General features: G+C 36.1%; 1 long non-coding RNA gene across 1 annotated transcript in view; it reads left to right on the top strand.

Annotated features, from left to right (window-relative positions):
• The window catches only part of LOC127548690 (uncharacterized), a 35,199-nt gene extending 21,709 nt beyond the window's left edge, over positions 1-13,490 (top strand). The window contains exons 2-3 of the long non-coding RNA XR_007950451.1: positions 6,843-6,959; positions 13,406-13,490. This is a non-coding gene — a long non-coding RNA (uncharacterized LOC127548690). The remainder of the gene's footprint in view (positions 1-6,842; positions 6,960-13,405) is intronic.
• Positions 13,491-13,820: the final 330 nt, after the last annotated feature.

Raw genomic sequence — 13,820 nt, 5'->3', positions numbered from 1 at the left:
ATCTTAAAGGAAAGAAAGGGAACCACATGTGCAAAAATGTTTGTGGCAGTCCTCTTTGTAGTGGCAAGAAACTGGAGACTTGAGTGGATGCCCATCAATTGGAGAATGGCTGAATAAATTATGGTATATCAAAGCTATGGAATATTATTGTTTTATAAAGAAAAGGATGATTTTAGAGAGGCATAGAGAGACTTACATGAACTGGTGCTAAGTGAAATGAAAAGAATCAGATCATCGTACATGGCAACAAGATTATACGATGATCAGTTCTGATGGACATGGCTCTTTCCAACAATGAGATGATTCAGGCCTAGTCCAACAGTCCTGTCATGAAAAAAGCCATCTGTACCCAGAAGGAGGACTGTGGAGACTGAGGTCAGATTTGAATTGAGGAGGATGAGTTTTCCTAATTCCTAATTACTCTTTCTATTCACTATGCCACCTACCTGCCCAATAAGCATTTTAACTCTTTCTGTTGTTGTTTGCTTGCATTTTGTTTTCATTCTTAGTTTGTTTTTCCTTCTTGGTACAATTTTTCTTGTGTAACAAGATAATTGTATAAATATGTCTACACATGTTGAATTTAACATATATTTTAACATATTTAACATGTATTGGACTACCTGCCATCTGGGGGGGGGGGGGAGGAAGGGAGGAGAAATTTAGAACATAAAGTTCGCAAGGGTCAATGTTGAAAAATTACCCATGTATATGTTTTGTAAATAAAAAGCTTTAATAAAAAAAATTTTTAATGTACATGTTGGGCAGGCCAATAATGAGGTGGATGGGGGACTGAAAGTAAATGAAAAAATAAAGAATATCCATAATATATTAAAAGAACTAAAAGAAGGCCTTGTATGTAACCCTGTGTGAATCTTCTATTGAGCACTCATGGAAATATACAGCTAAAACTACAATGGATTCAAAAGATATAGAAGAGCTAGGATTTGCAGCAATGAAGGGTGAAGACACACAACAAGAACATGAAAATGTTGACTTTTCATTAATACTTTTGTTACCACTACTATTATCAACTACCATCACTGTCACTATTAGCATCCTATTGCTACCACCACCATCATCATCATCATCACTTCAACTTTATTTCTGGCCCTGTGGTTTTAGTTTCACTGTTCCATTATTACCTGGAATGTCTTACCTGGCTTGGTTAATTCATATCCATTTACTCAATTAACCAACAACCATTTATTAATCATTTTTAATTATTCATATTTATTATTCATATTCATCATAATTAATCATTAATCTATGTGTCAGGCTCTGTGTTTTGTACTAGGGCTATAAATACAAACACGAAATAATCTCTACTCTTGAGAAATTTAGCTTCTGATCACTACCAAACTGTATTATAACCCACAAGGTTCTTTGATTTATCCCACCCCGATGTAGATAATAATAGTAGCCAACATTCACATAGAGCTTTGAAGTTTATAGGGAGCTTTTTGGCTATTATTTCTTGATTTTGTAGTGCTGGTATTTTCCTACTTTGTAGGTGAGAAAACTGAGGCTCATAGAAAAGTTAATCAACTTAACTGAAGTCATACAGCTATCAGAGACAGAGATAAGGCTCAAACCCAGATCTGCCACTCTTGATCTTCTTAATAATTTCCTGAATCAGAGATAATGTGATTAAAAAAGAAGGAGGTAGGATTTGGTGTCAAAAGATACGAATTCAAACCCTGGTTCCGATATTTATTAGTTGTGCTACTGGGCAACTCACTTAGCCTTGGGTTCCTCATCTCTGAAATGAGAATAATTATATGTACACTATCAATCTTATAGATATTGTGAAGAAAGTGAATTGCAAAATTTAAAGTCACATAGCAATCAGATTTATTATTATAATGGGCCACATTTTCTCCATTTGAAAAAAAATAAGAGTAGTAAAAATCTCCATCTACAACAGAAAAACAGAGAGAAATAACAAGAGAGAGGCAGACACAGAAATAGAGATAGTTTAGAGAGACAGAGACAGAGATAGAGACAGAGACAGAGAGGGACAGAGAGAATGTCATCACATTTTCATTTTCTGTAGAATTTCAAATGAGATCAATTTCACTTCCTGTTCCCATCCTGTACCCCAAGGAAGAAATCAGGTCATTTGGCTAGGTCTATGTGAGAATTTTGTCCTTACCTTGAACTTGGATCTCCCCTCAGTTGTGGGATGGACTCATGTTTGGTAAATACATTACTGATGAAGCATGATGAGAGCCACACATGTGCACCAGCAGGACAACAGACTGTATGAGGCACCAGAGAGGAGTAGCAGCTGGGAGATCCATACAGAAAGATGAGAGAGACTGAAATCCATTAAGGTTTTCCAAAACTTCTCTTCCCTTTCTCCCATAGGAGGCCTGTGATGTCTGGAATTTCTCATCAGGATGTAAGTTGCCTTCTGAAGTTAGAGAAGTTATTAGGAAACATGTGCTGATGGTTTTTTTCCCCTTTAACCATCTTTATTAATGTCCAACACAAACAAGGAAATTTATACAACTTATTACTAAGGTCAATGAAAGATGAGACATCCTGATTATAGCAAGTTTCTTTTAATTTTATATGTGCCACTCTGAATGGATCATGGTACTTTTCTTGTGACAACCATCCTGTTTATTCACCTTAGTGTCTGGGAATCCATTTGTATCTCCATATATCTGGATTGTCTGAGACAGTGCATCAGAGTGTGTTGTAGTGGGAATAACCCAGGGCCCATGAGACCCTATGTAACCTTAAACATATCTTTTCTTATATCTGGACCTCAGTTTCCTTTGTTTAAAAAAATGAATTTAATAAATATTTATTAAGCACTTATCATGTGCAAATTCCTCCACTAATGTCATCCATCCACCAATTCTTTATACATGAAGGTGACTGAACCCAAGTTCTTTGCCAGCAAAGAATATGCAAATGAACCACAGTTTTAGAAAATCTTATTAAAATGGAAAGTCTGTGAATATGGGTATGGTTAGCGTGACCAAAGTTTGTGGCCTCAGGACTAGCCTAACTTAGCTCTGAGCAGCTTATCCACAGAGTTTTTGCCACCAAGAAAGGAATATTTTGAGTAGGAGCAATTCATTTAATTATTTACATATAGATAGGCCATGATCTTTGTTGGTAGAGGGCATACCCATTTTTTTCAAACAAGAATTTTTCAAAGTATCAAGGCATGGGGCAAAACTCTCTACTGGGAATTCGGGTTACCTAAAGATGAAGCAAGATTTTTGGAGCTGGAAGAGATATTAGAAACTGTCTAGTCCAACCATCTTATTTTAAAGAAGAGAAAACAGAGAGTGATTTCTCTTAATACTGGCATTCAGTTGAGAACTGAGATTTGAACCAAGGTCCTCTGATTCCAAATCCAGTATGCTTTCCAGTGCACCAAAACCAAACAGGTTTAAAATTCAATCCAATTACATTAAAGTATAGCATTTATAATCATCAACAATGTCCCAGTCATTGTACTAGGAGCTGGGGCTACTATGATGAAAATAAAACAGTCCATGCCTTTACGAATCTTACATTTATAAGTGGGGGGGGGGGTGAAGGGGGAGGCAGTCCATTGAATCAGTAAATAAATTATCCCTCTCCATTGAAATATCTAAAAAGATGGCCTTCTCTAATATTTTATCAAGTAAGGAAACACCTTGATTGAATCAATCTATCAGAAGAATAAACTAGATATGAACAAGATTTGTATCTCTATTTAATCAATCATCCAAAGACCTTTGAACTAGGCATAATAGGAAATCTATTCAGATTAGCTAAGGGAATCTGGTCATTTGGAACTTGGAGTTAATAGATTTTTCATTCAAGTTATATTCAAATATCTGACAGCAGAGAGCAAAAAAGAATCTTTTCAGCCAAGAAAGCCAAGTCTTTTCTTTCCCAATCCTACAACTATCCCCACCAAAGAAGAATGCACTTCACAAGAGCCTTTGGGCTTTTTCATTTTTTCACTGTTCCCTATGGGTATTCTCAGAATTTCAGTGACTACCAACACTGCCTGCAATAGGAGACAAGAACAAACTAGACACATTGGGAAAAAAAGGCTTCAAGACTCTACAAGGAGCCCAGATGAAAAGCTATTTCATGCTTAAGAATTTTATCTTTATCCCATGGAGAGGAGAAAAGAAACTAAGATTTACTCCTTTGCTACAATATTCCTTCTGAATTTGAGCTCACTTTCCTTTGAACCTATACTGGTAAAAGAGTGTGTCCTCGATTCTTGGAAAAAATTTTGTATCAACTGTTCTACCTGTACCACCTTAGTAAATATCTATCTCTAAAAGCCAATGTAGTCTAGCCAATAATAATTTAGGGAAACATACCAGTGGGGTTCATTAGCTTTAACATTATAAAACCACTACTACCCAGACTCTCAGGTTTTTCTAGAATTCTGAGGAAAGAAGTAGCAGCCAAAAATCTGTATATCTAGCCTGCAGGAAAGGAGAATAAGTCTAGACTAGAGCTTTCATCATTCATTCTAATAGAGTTTATATTTTTATAGTGGTAAGAGAAAGATTAGATATAGATACAAATGCACTATAAGTTAGCAATATTGCAATATAGGTTGTGTGTGTAGGTGAGATCAAAGAGAGAACCATGAGAGTTTTAAAATGGAATAGATCATTTCTAATCAGAGAGATAAGTGAATGTTTTATGGAGGTGGCATCTGAGCTGGGCCTTAAGGAGAGATTGATACAATATGATGATGTGAAGCTGAACAAACAAAAAACAAAACATTCTTCAATTTGGCTTCTAACTCTCAAAGTCTTTAAAGTGTTACTTCCATATCCAAAGCATCAGACAGCTCCATAAGGGCAGAAATTGCCTAGTTCCAGAAAATATCACAGGATTTTAGAGTGAGAAAAGTGATCTCTAAGATCACCAAGTTCAACTTCTTCATTTTTTTGAATGAGGAAACTAAGGATCAGAGAGAAATGATTTACCTGGGGACAGAAGTAAAGTAGCATTCCAGTGTTTAAGGAAATATTTGTGGAATTAGTGAATTCATCGTGTAGAATTACTTAAAACATCATCATTCATATGAAATTGTTCTCTCCAAAGCAACCAATAACCTCTTAATTGCCAGATCTGATGGCCTTTTCTCAGTCTTCTTCTTTCTTTGTCTCTCTGCCACATTTGATGCTGTTAACCATTCTCTCTGCTATTGATTATTCTCTTCTTGTTTTCTTCCTAGCACTTTACCTGCCTGACCTCCCTTCATACTTCTTTGCTAATTCATCTTCCCTGGAATTCCTAACTAGTATGTATCAAGATACTCTAACCATATTTTATACTTTAGAGAGACTATTTCTCTTTGACCTTCGATTCTCTAAGTTCTCTCACTTTGTGACTTCATCAGCTCCCATAGGGTCAATTACCCATTGAACATTCACAAAAGGATGTCCTGTAGGTATCTCCAAAATCAACTACTCACAAACCAATCTCTTCTCTTTCTACCAAAACCCATCCTTCTTCCAAACCTCCTTGTTCTGTCAAAGACCCTGGCATCCTCCCAGTCATTCAGATTTGCAATTTAAGTTGTGAACCAAGGTATCATCCTTGGCTTTACACTTTCCTTTATCACACATCCCTAATCACTTGCCAAATCTTATCATTTTAACTCCCTACGGTAACAGCCATAGCATTTGTCCCCTTTTTGCCACTCATAGAGCTACTACACAAATTTAGGCCTAATCACTTCTCTTGTGGATTCTTTTTCCCCCTCAATAGTATTTCATTTTTTCAGTTACATGAAAAAATGGTTTTTAATATTAATCTTTGTAAGATTTTGAGTTCTAAATTTTTTTCTCTTTTCCTACTGTTCCCCTTTCTCCCCAAGACATCAAGCAATCTGATATAGTTGTACATGTACAATCATCCAAAACATAATGTCCACATTAAAGAAAAATCAGAACAAAGGGGGAAAAACACAAAGAGAAAAAGCAAACCAAAAAAAAGTGAAAATAATATGCTTCGAAACATATTCAGTCTCTACAATTCTCCCTTTGGCTATGGATGGCATTTTCCATCCCAAGTCTATTGGAATTGTATTGAATCACCATATTGCTGAGAAGAGCCAAGTCAATCTAGTTGACTATCATACATTCTGGCTGTTACTGTTTGCAGCATTCTCTTGGTTCTGTTTACTTCATTTAGCATCAGTTTATCTCACATGGACGCTTCCAATAACCTTCAAATTTGTCTCCCAGCCTCAAATTTCTTTATACTCTAATTCAGCCTCATGATTTTTCCTAAGGCATAGATATAACCATGTTATTTTCCTATTCAATAAACGTCAGTAGTTTCTTATTCCCTGTAGAATCAAATATAGACTCCTCCATTTGGCATTTAAAACTTTTACAATCTCTCCCCTTCCCAATGTTCTATTCTTCTTAGACATTCTTCTTCCCCTCAATATTCTTTATGGTCCAGTCATAGTATCTTTCTTGTTCTCCCTCATTCAAAATCCCATTTCTAGTCTCTGTATCTTTGAACTGATTGCCCATTTGCTTAAAAAGCTCTTTTCCCTCTCATCTGCCTCCTGGTATCCCCAGTTTCTTTCAAGATTTTCTCAAGCTCCATTCTGTTTGAGACCTTTCTTGATTTCCTCAGAAGCCAACACTTTCCCCTCCAAGGTTATCTTGTATCTGCTTTGTTTGTATCTAGCATATAGCTATCTATATATGTACACATTGTCTTACTTGTTACAATGTTTTTGTTTTTTCTTCCTTATCAAAGAGGGCCATGACATCAGAAAGGTAATGCCATGCAATACAAGTGAATTGGATTTAAGTCAATAGCCTCTTTTTCTCTTCTAGAGTTATCTGGATTCAGTGGCAAGACATAGATTTGGATGACTGAAGATGGCTCTGGATATAGTGGGAAACCCTTGAAGATCTTTAACAGCAGCAATATCCATCACTCATTAAGCCTAGGTAAGAAATGAGGTGGAGAATTATCTCTTTTACCTAGTCTATGTATGTGTGTGTAAAGTTGGGAGGGAAAGACTCTCAAGGTTTTTTATCAAAACAGAAACAATTGCTATTTACATTCACTCTGGGTGAATCAGGGCCCAAAGAATGACCAAATGGGGCTTGGTCTGGGACCTATATGGGTCAATCAAAGAGACCCAGAATGATTTGTGTTGAAGGAGCATGGTTCTTAAAAAAGAAATCTAGCCCCTAAGCCCTAAGATATTTTTTGATGTTTTAGCAATCAAAATTTACATATCTTTGAGCAGAGTACCCACACATAAAGGGATGATACCTTATATAAACAGAAGAAAGGAAAGGAAAAGCAGAACAAAACAAAAAGAGCTATATTGTACAACTGAGTCCCTATGAACAGTTCCTACTACTATACAGAGGTTTTTTTTTTTTTTAACCCTTCATTTAATTTTTTTTAAATTTTTAATAAGTGTTTTTATTTTCAAAATACATACAAAGATAGTTTTCAACATTCACTTTTGCAAAACCTTATGTTTCAAGTTTTTCTCCCTCCATTTCCCCACCTTTCCCCTTTAGATAGCAAGTGATCAAATACAGATTTAATGTGTGCTATTCTTCTAAATATATTTCTACATTTATCATGTTGCACAAGAAAAATCTGAACAAATGGGGAAAAAAATAAGAAAAAAAAAGGCAACCAAACAAACAACAAAAAAGGTAAGAATATTATGTTGTGATCCACATTCAATCCCCTACTCTTCATTCTCGAAGGGACCATGTCATCAGGGAAGTGGTGCCATGACAAGCAAGTGAATTGGATTTAAGTAAGGGAGGATTATGCAAAGTCACTAGCTTCACTTCCTCCACCAGAGACATCTGAATCCAGTGGATCATGATACCTGGAAAGGGCTCTTATGATAAAAAATCTTAGAGGGCAAAGGATTGCTTCAATATTATCTTTGTATGAGAGTAGAATAGTGTCTGGCTCATAATAGGCACTTAATAAATATTTGCTTACTGATTGGCTAATCATCTTTCTGTGGAAAAATAGCATCTCAATGACTCAATAAATAGAGTTCCAGGCCTGAGTCAGAATGACTTAAGTTTAAATCTGGCCTCAAATATTTATTAGTCATGTGACTGTAGGAAAGTCACTTTATCCTGTTTGCCTTAATTTCCTTATCTGTAAAATGAGTTGGTGAAGGAAATGGCAAAATACTCCACTATCTTTGCCAAAAAAAAATTTTTTTTAAAGCCCAAATACAGAAATATAGAATCAGATGTGACTGAATGACTGAACAGTTGTGACCACAAATGGAAAGACTTTATTGCCAGTAGCAAATATGTCCTTCTGTTTCTCTTTACACATCTAGACTTCTCCATAGAAAATACAACTGTGATTATGCAGGCAGACAGTCTGATCATGTGCTAAACTAAATGATCCCCCAAATTCATTTTGCTATATGAACCCAAGTGACTGGGGAGCTTGCCACATGACTATGTGACTGCCCACACACAGATCTTTAGCTCAGCCCATCTGTGCAGGCTATATGGCCATGTTCACTGACATATCTATAAGCCTAATGAGAAATGTTCCCTCAGACTGGGCCCCATCACTTGGCATCAGTACATAGAAGCCCAGCTGCAGGTGTCATCTTCCAGCAAACACCAAAGGCACCTAGACCAATAAAGTCCCAATGAGCAATACAGGCAAAACTCAGATGTCTCGGCGCACTAAGGAGAACAGCATGGCCTCAGCCATGGGCCAAAGAACATCGAAGGACCATTCAGTTCATTAAAAACTAAAGCTGGTCCATATGGGATTCAGCCAAAGCCTACTTCTCATGTTTCTCTGGGCTCACACACCATATCATTAGAAAGAATTCTTGGAGAAATCAGCAATTCTCTGGAAAACTCACTTCCTGCCCAGGAATGAGGTAGTGAGAATGGACCTGCCGAGACTAATATCATTCTTGAGGAATTTTTCTCATGTCGTTCCCATTTAAGGGCCTAGAGAAGGTCTTATGAAAGGGGAAACTCCACATCTCTATTACTAAAGATCCAGGACTCCCAGGGGGCAGAAAATTAGATGAAAATTTAGAATGTAATAGGAACCCAGAGTTTTTTAGAGGCTCTGTGTCCTTGGCCATTCAATCCCCCCAGGACCTAGTTTATATGAATAAGGCCTAGGACCAGATGGCAGACGTAGATATGCCTATTTTGAGAGGGTAGAATAGAAGGGGAAAGGGCAGAAAGCTCTTTTAGTCCTATGGTCAGTCCTAGGGAAGGTGGGAAAGTTATTGCTTTATGTACAGCAGTCCAGCCATCCTCCTTGGATAGATATTTGACCCTTTATTACAAGTTTATTTATTTATCATTTATTACAAATGACTTTATTACAAATGGGGCAGAGCTTCTCCATGGGAATCAAGGTAAGAAGCATAAGGATTAATATCTCCATTTTACAGATGAGGAAACAGATCTTAAGAGAATCTGTGACTTACACAAAATGACTCAACTGTCTTTGAGTGGTACAGTGGATAGAGAGACCAACATGAAGTCAGAAAGATGCATCTTTCTGAATTCAAATCTGGTCTTAGATACTATTAGTTCTGTGACCTTAGACAAGCTACTTAACTCTATTTGCCTCAGTTTCCTCATCTATAAAATGAGCTAGAGGAGGAAATGGCAAACTACTCCAGTATCTTTGCCAAGAAAAGCTCAAATCGGATCATGAAGAATCATTGTCAAATATCATTACTATGTTAGTTTTACTGACCATTTTTCTCTCTCTTTCTTTTTAAGTCTGTTACAAAGGATAATTTGTTGAGTCAAGAAGGAGAGTGATATATCTGGAGATGCCTTTTGTCTCTATAATATTTACCAATAAAAAGAATACAAAATTTTAAAGAGGCATCAATTTAACATATTTTAAACCAAGTCTAAGTCTATTTAATGTGAATAAATATAAAATCCTAGACTTAGGTTCAAAATGTTAGTTCCATATACAGGATGGAGGCAATCTGGCTTCATGTGAAGTATATCTAAGGGTCTCAATGGTCTATGATTTCTAACAGTATAATACAGCAACCAACCATACCCCAAATAGTGAGATCTTAAGCTGCGTTTTTTTTTTTTTAAAGTGTCTAAAGAAAAAACAACAGAAATGTAATAATCCCACTCTATTCTGTTCTAATCAGATGGAACATTTTCTTCAGCTAATAATAATATTATTAATGGCTAATATTCAGATAGCATTTACTATATGATAGGCACTATGCTAGGTGCTTCACAATTATTATATAATCTTATCCTCACAAAAACCCTGGGAAATATTGCTACTGTCAGCCCCATTTTACAAGTGAGGAAACTGAGGCAAACAGGAACAAGATAACTCGCCTAGGGTCATCCAGCTAATAAATTTCTGGGATCAAATTTGAACTTTGAACTTTGAAATTTGAATTTTTGAAATCCCAACTCTGGATCAAGCACTCTGTCCATTTACACAATCTAGCAATTCTGGTTGCCCCCTCATTTTAACAGATCTCTAAGTATTTGAAAGTGGAAAAGAGGGAGTAAAGGCATTATCTAAGAAATGCATGATTTAGAAAGAAGATGGGTTGGTCACATATCAAGAGTAAAGAACAAATAAGCCAAGTATTATCCTGGAATTCTCAAAATGTCAGATGAAAGTGAAGAAAGTACTGATGGGGTTGGACCACACTGGTGTACAAAATAAGAAGACATGATCAGTACCTTTGGAAGGAACATTCAAATGGATAAGATCATAGATATATTTTGCAATATTTGAATATCCCCAGCATCTAGCCCAGAGCCTTGTGCATAGCAGGCCCAGCATATTGTATTAGTGTTTATTTATTTTGTCAAATTGGATTGAAATGAACCAGATGACCTTTAAGGTCCCATTTCACCTTGGGATTGAGGATTCTTTAAAGGAAAGATTTTTATTGAAGAAGGATCTGAACCTTGTGCTAGGTACAGTAATATGTAAGTACATGTTGAGTTTCCTTTGCAAGGAAACCATTTGCTTTTTGCCTTTCAAACAATTAGTTGGCATACTTTCAAAAATTTGCAGGCAGATCACTCCAAAGACAGAATTAGCAGCTTCTACTTTACATTTGGCATGAAGTCAAAGCAGTCATTCTTCAGCATTATTGAAGAACATCAGTACAGCTATTTGCTGCTGCCTTCTTTGAGGTATGCAGGTTTTCTTTTGTCTGTGCAGTACTAAGATGGGTCATTTGGTGTGGGCAGGAGTGTGCTATAATGAACCCCTATTAAATCCACAATATTTCCATCAATCTAGCCCCAGAAAAGCAGCCTTATTTCCTCAATGACCAGAAATGCTATCATGCATGCTGGAGCTACAGTGTCTGAAGTTTATTGCTAATTTTGGGATGTAAAATGGTGCTGGTCTCTTAAGGACACCTTTAGGATCAAAAGTAAATTTATTAATTAACATGCACTTCAAAATGGAAATCTTCACTCTTAATGGATTTGGACACTTCAGGCTTTCATGTAGGCTAGAATCATTCTGAAGAGTTTTTGCTGTTGGAAACTGGAAACTGAGTGGATGCCCATCAGTTGGAGAATGGCTGAGTAAGTTATGGCATATCAATGTTACAGAGTATTATTGTTCTGTAAGAAATGATCAGGAGGATGATTTTAGAAAGGTCTAGAGAGACTTACATGAACTGATGCTAAGTGAAATGAGCAAAATCAGGAGATCATTGTACACAACTACAGTAATATGATATGACGATCAATTCTGATGAATGTGACTCTTTCCAACAATGAAATGATTGACACCAGTTCCAGTGATCTTGTGATGAAGACAGCCATCTACATTGGAAAAGAGGAGTGTGGGAATTGAGTATGGATCACACCATAACATTCTCACTCTTTTTGTTGTTGTTCACTTGCATTTTGTTTTCTTATTTGTTTACTTTCTTTTTTTTTATCTGATTTCTCTTGTGCAGCAAGAGAATTGTATAAATGTGTTTATTCATATTGGATTTAACATATATTTTAACATGTTTAACATGTATTGAATTGCTTGCCATCTAGGGGAGGAGGTGGGAAGAAGGAAGAGAAAATCTGAAACACAAGGCTATGCAAGGCTCAGTTTTGTCAAATTATCCGTGCCTGTTTTGAAAATAAAGAATTTATTAAAAAAAAAAAGTTTTCACTGTTAAAAGCCTTTTAGCCTTAAATAAAATAACTAGCCACTTAGTTCCTTCATTACAATATGTATGTGTATATATCCCATGTTCTCATGCATGTCTCCCTCTCATGCCTCAAACTGGCTTGGAAGAGAGCTGGTATTTCAGGGAGAGAAGCCTGTGCCATTAGAAAATACAATTTAAGTAGGTTCTAGGAAGCTGACAAAGTATTTCTCTGTTATCCAGGAAAACAAAATTTAGTTAAGAGTAGAAAAGTTTGTTACTAGTATGGTTGACTACTAGGTAATGAAAAGAAAGATTATAGCTACCCATATACATATAAATACAGCAATATTTAAATAATTTCATGAGCATTGTTATTTTGTCTATTCATACAGATCACCACAAATGCTTTCGTAAGTTAATATGCTTTTTAAAATCATTATTTGATGGTCAGCCTTCTGGTGATATGTCTTTCTGAGCTTAGGGAGATCAATGTTTAAACAACATACATAGGATCTTGTCACCAGACTCCCTTTTTTGATGTTGTCCACTAATTTTAGTCTTGTCTGACTTCATCACCCCATTGGGGATTTTCTTGGCAAAGATGCTATAGTGTTTAGCCATTTCTTTCTTCAGCTCATTTTTACAGTTGAAGAAACTAAAACAAACAGGGTTAATTGACTTGGCCAAGGATACATAGCCAGTAAGTATCTGGGGTTGGATTTAAATTAATATCTTGTTAAATCCAATCCTGGCACTCTGTCCATTGTACCACCTAGCTTCCTGACTAGACCTCTTTTAAATATACCAACAGCTTGTGTCCTAGAGACTTGAAGAAGCCCAGGATTATACTGCCAATTAGATTATAACTTCTTAAGGGCAGGCATTGTTTCATGCCTTTCTTTGTGTCCCTAGTACTTAGCACAGTGCCTGATACATACATTTAAAAAATGCTTATTGATTATCCAACATAAATCCATATCCCAAACATCTGAATTAGCTGTCAAAGAATAGGAAGATGGTCAGAGCATTAGTAGATAAGATATTGTGTTGGTCAAAGAGAATTCTCTGCCCTCTTCTCATTGTACTATGAAGCCCTCATTGTTCATGTGAATGAATAAATAAGTAGTAAGCACTTAAAAGAAAAGTCATGGTCACCTTTATATCATAAAGAGTATGAGAGATATCTATTAGTGTATAATATACATTATTTAAAGTTATGTGACCTAGTAGGTTTTTTTATTCCAGAATGTTACAGATGAGGGTTTTCAATGAGTGAAGAATACAGGTCTAAATTTGAGTGGATCTCCTACAAACTGAAATCTCATGAAATTCCAACCACTTTGGTGAGTTATTTGTGTAAATGTCTTATCTATCAGAACATAATCTCCTTGAAGGCAATGACCAAGATTTGTTTAACCTTTGTAACACCCCAGTATCTAGCACAGGATCTTATACATAGACATGAATCATAAAAGTGTTAAAAAAAAAAAAAAAACTTACATGGCAACACATTAATCAGGTGACCAAGATTTCCATTTGCCCTGGTCAGCATAAGGAAATTAAGGTAAGGGACCACCTGCTCAAGAAACAGAAGCGTTTCCATAGGAAATAAGCTCTAACACTAGTTACTCATATTTCTGCAGTGTTTTAAGTTTACAAA

This window comes from Antechinus flavipes, chromosome 2, assembly GCF_016432865.1.
Source record: "Antechinus flavipes isolate AdamAnt ecotype Samford, QLD, Australia chromosome 2, AdamAnt_v2, whole genome shotgun sequence".
NCBI lineage: Eukaryota > Metazoa > Chordata > Mammalia > Dasyuromorphia > Dasyuridae > Antechinus > Antechinus flavipes.
This window is presented reverse-complemented; position numbering and strand designations above follow the sequence as displayed.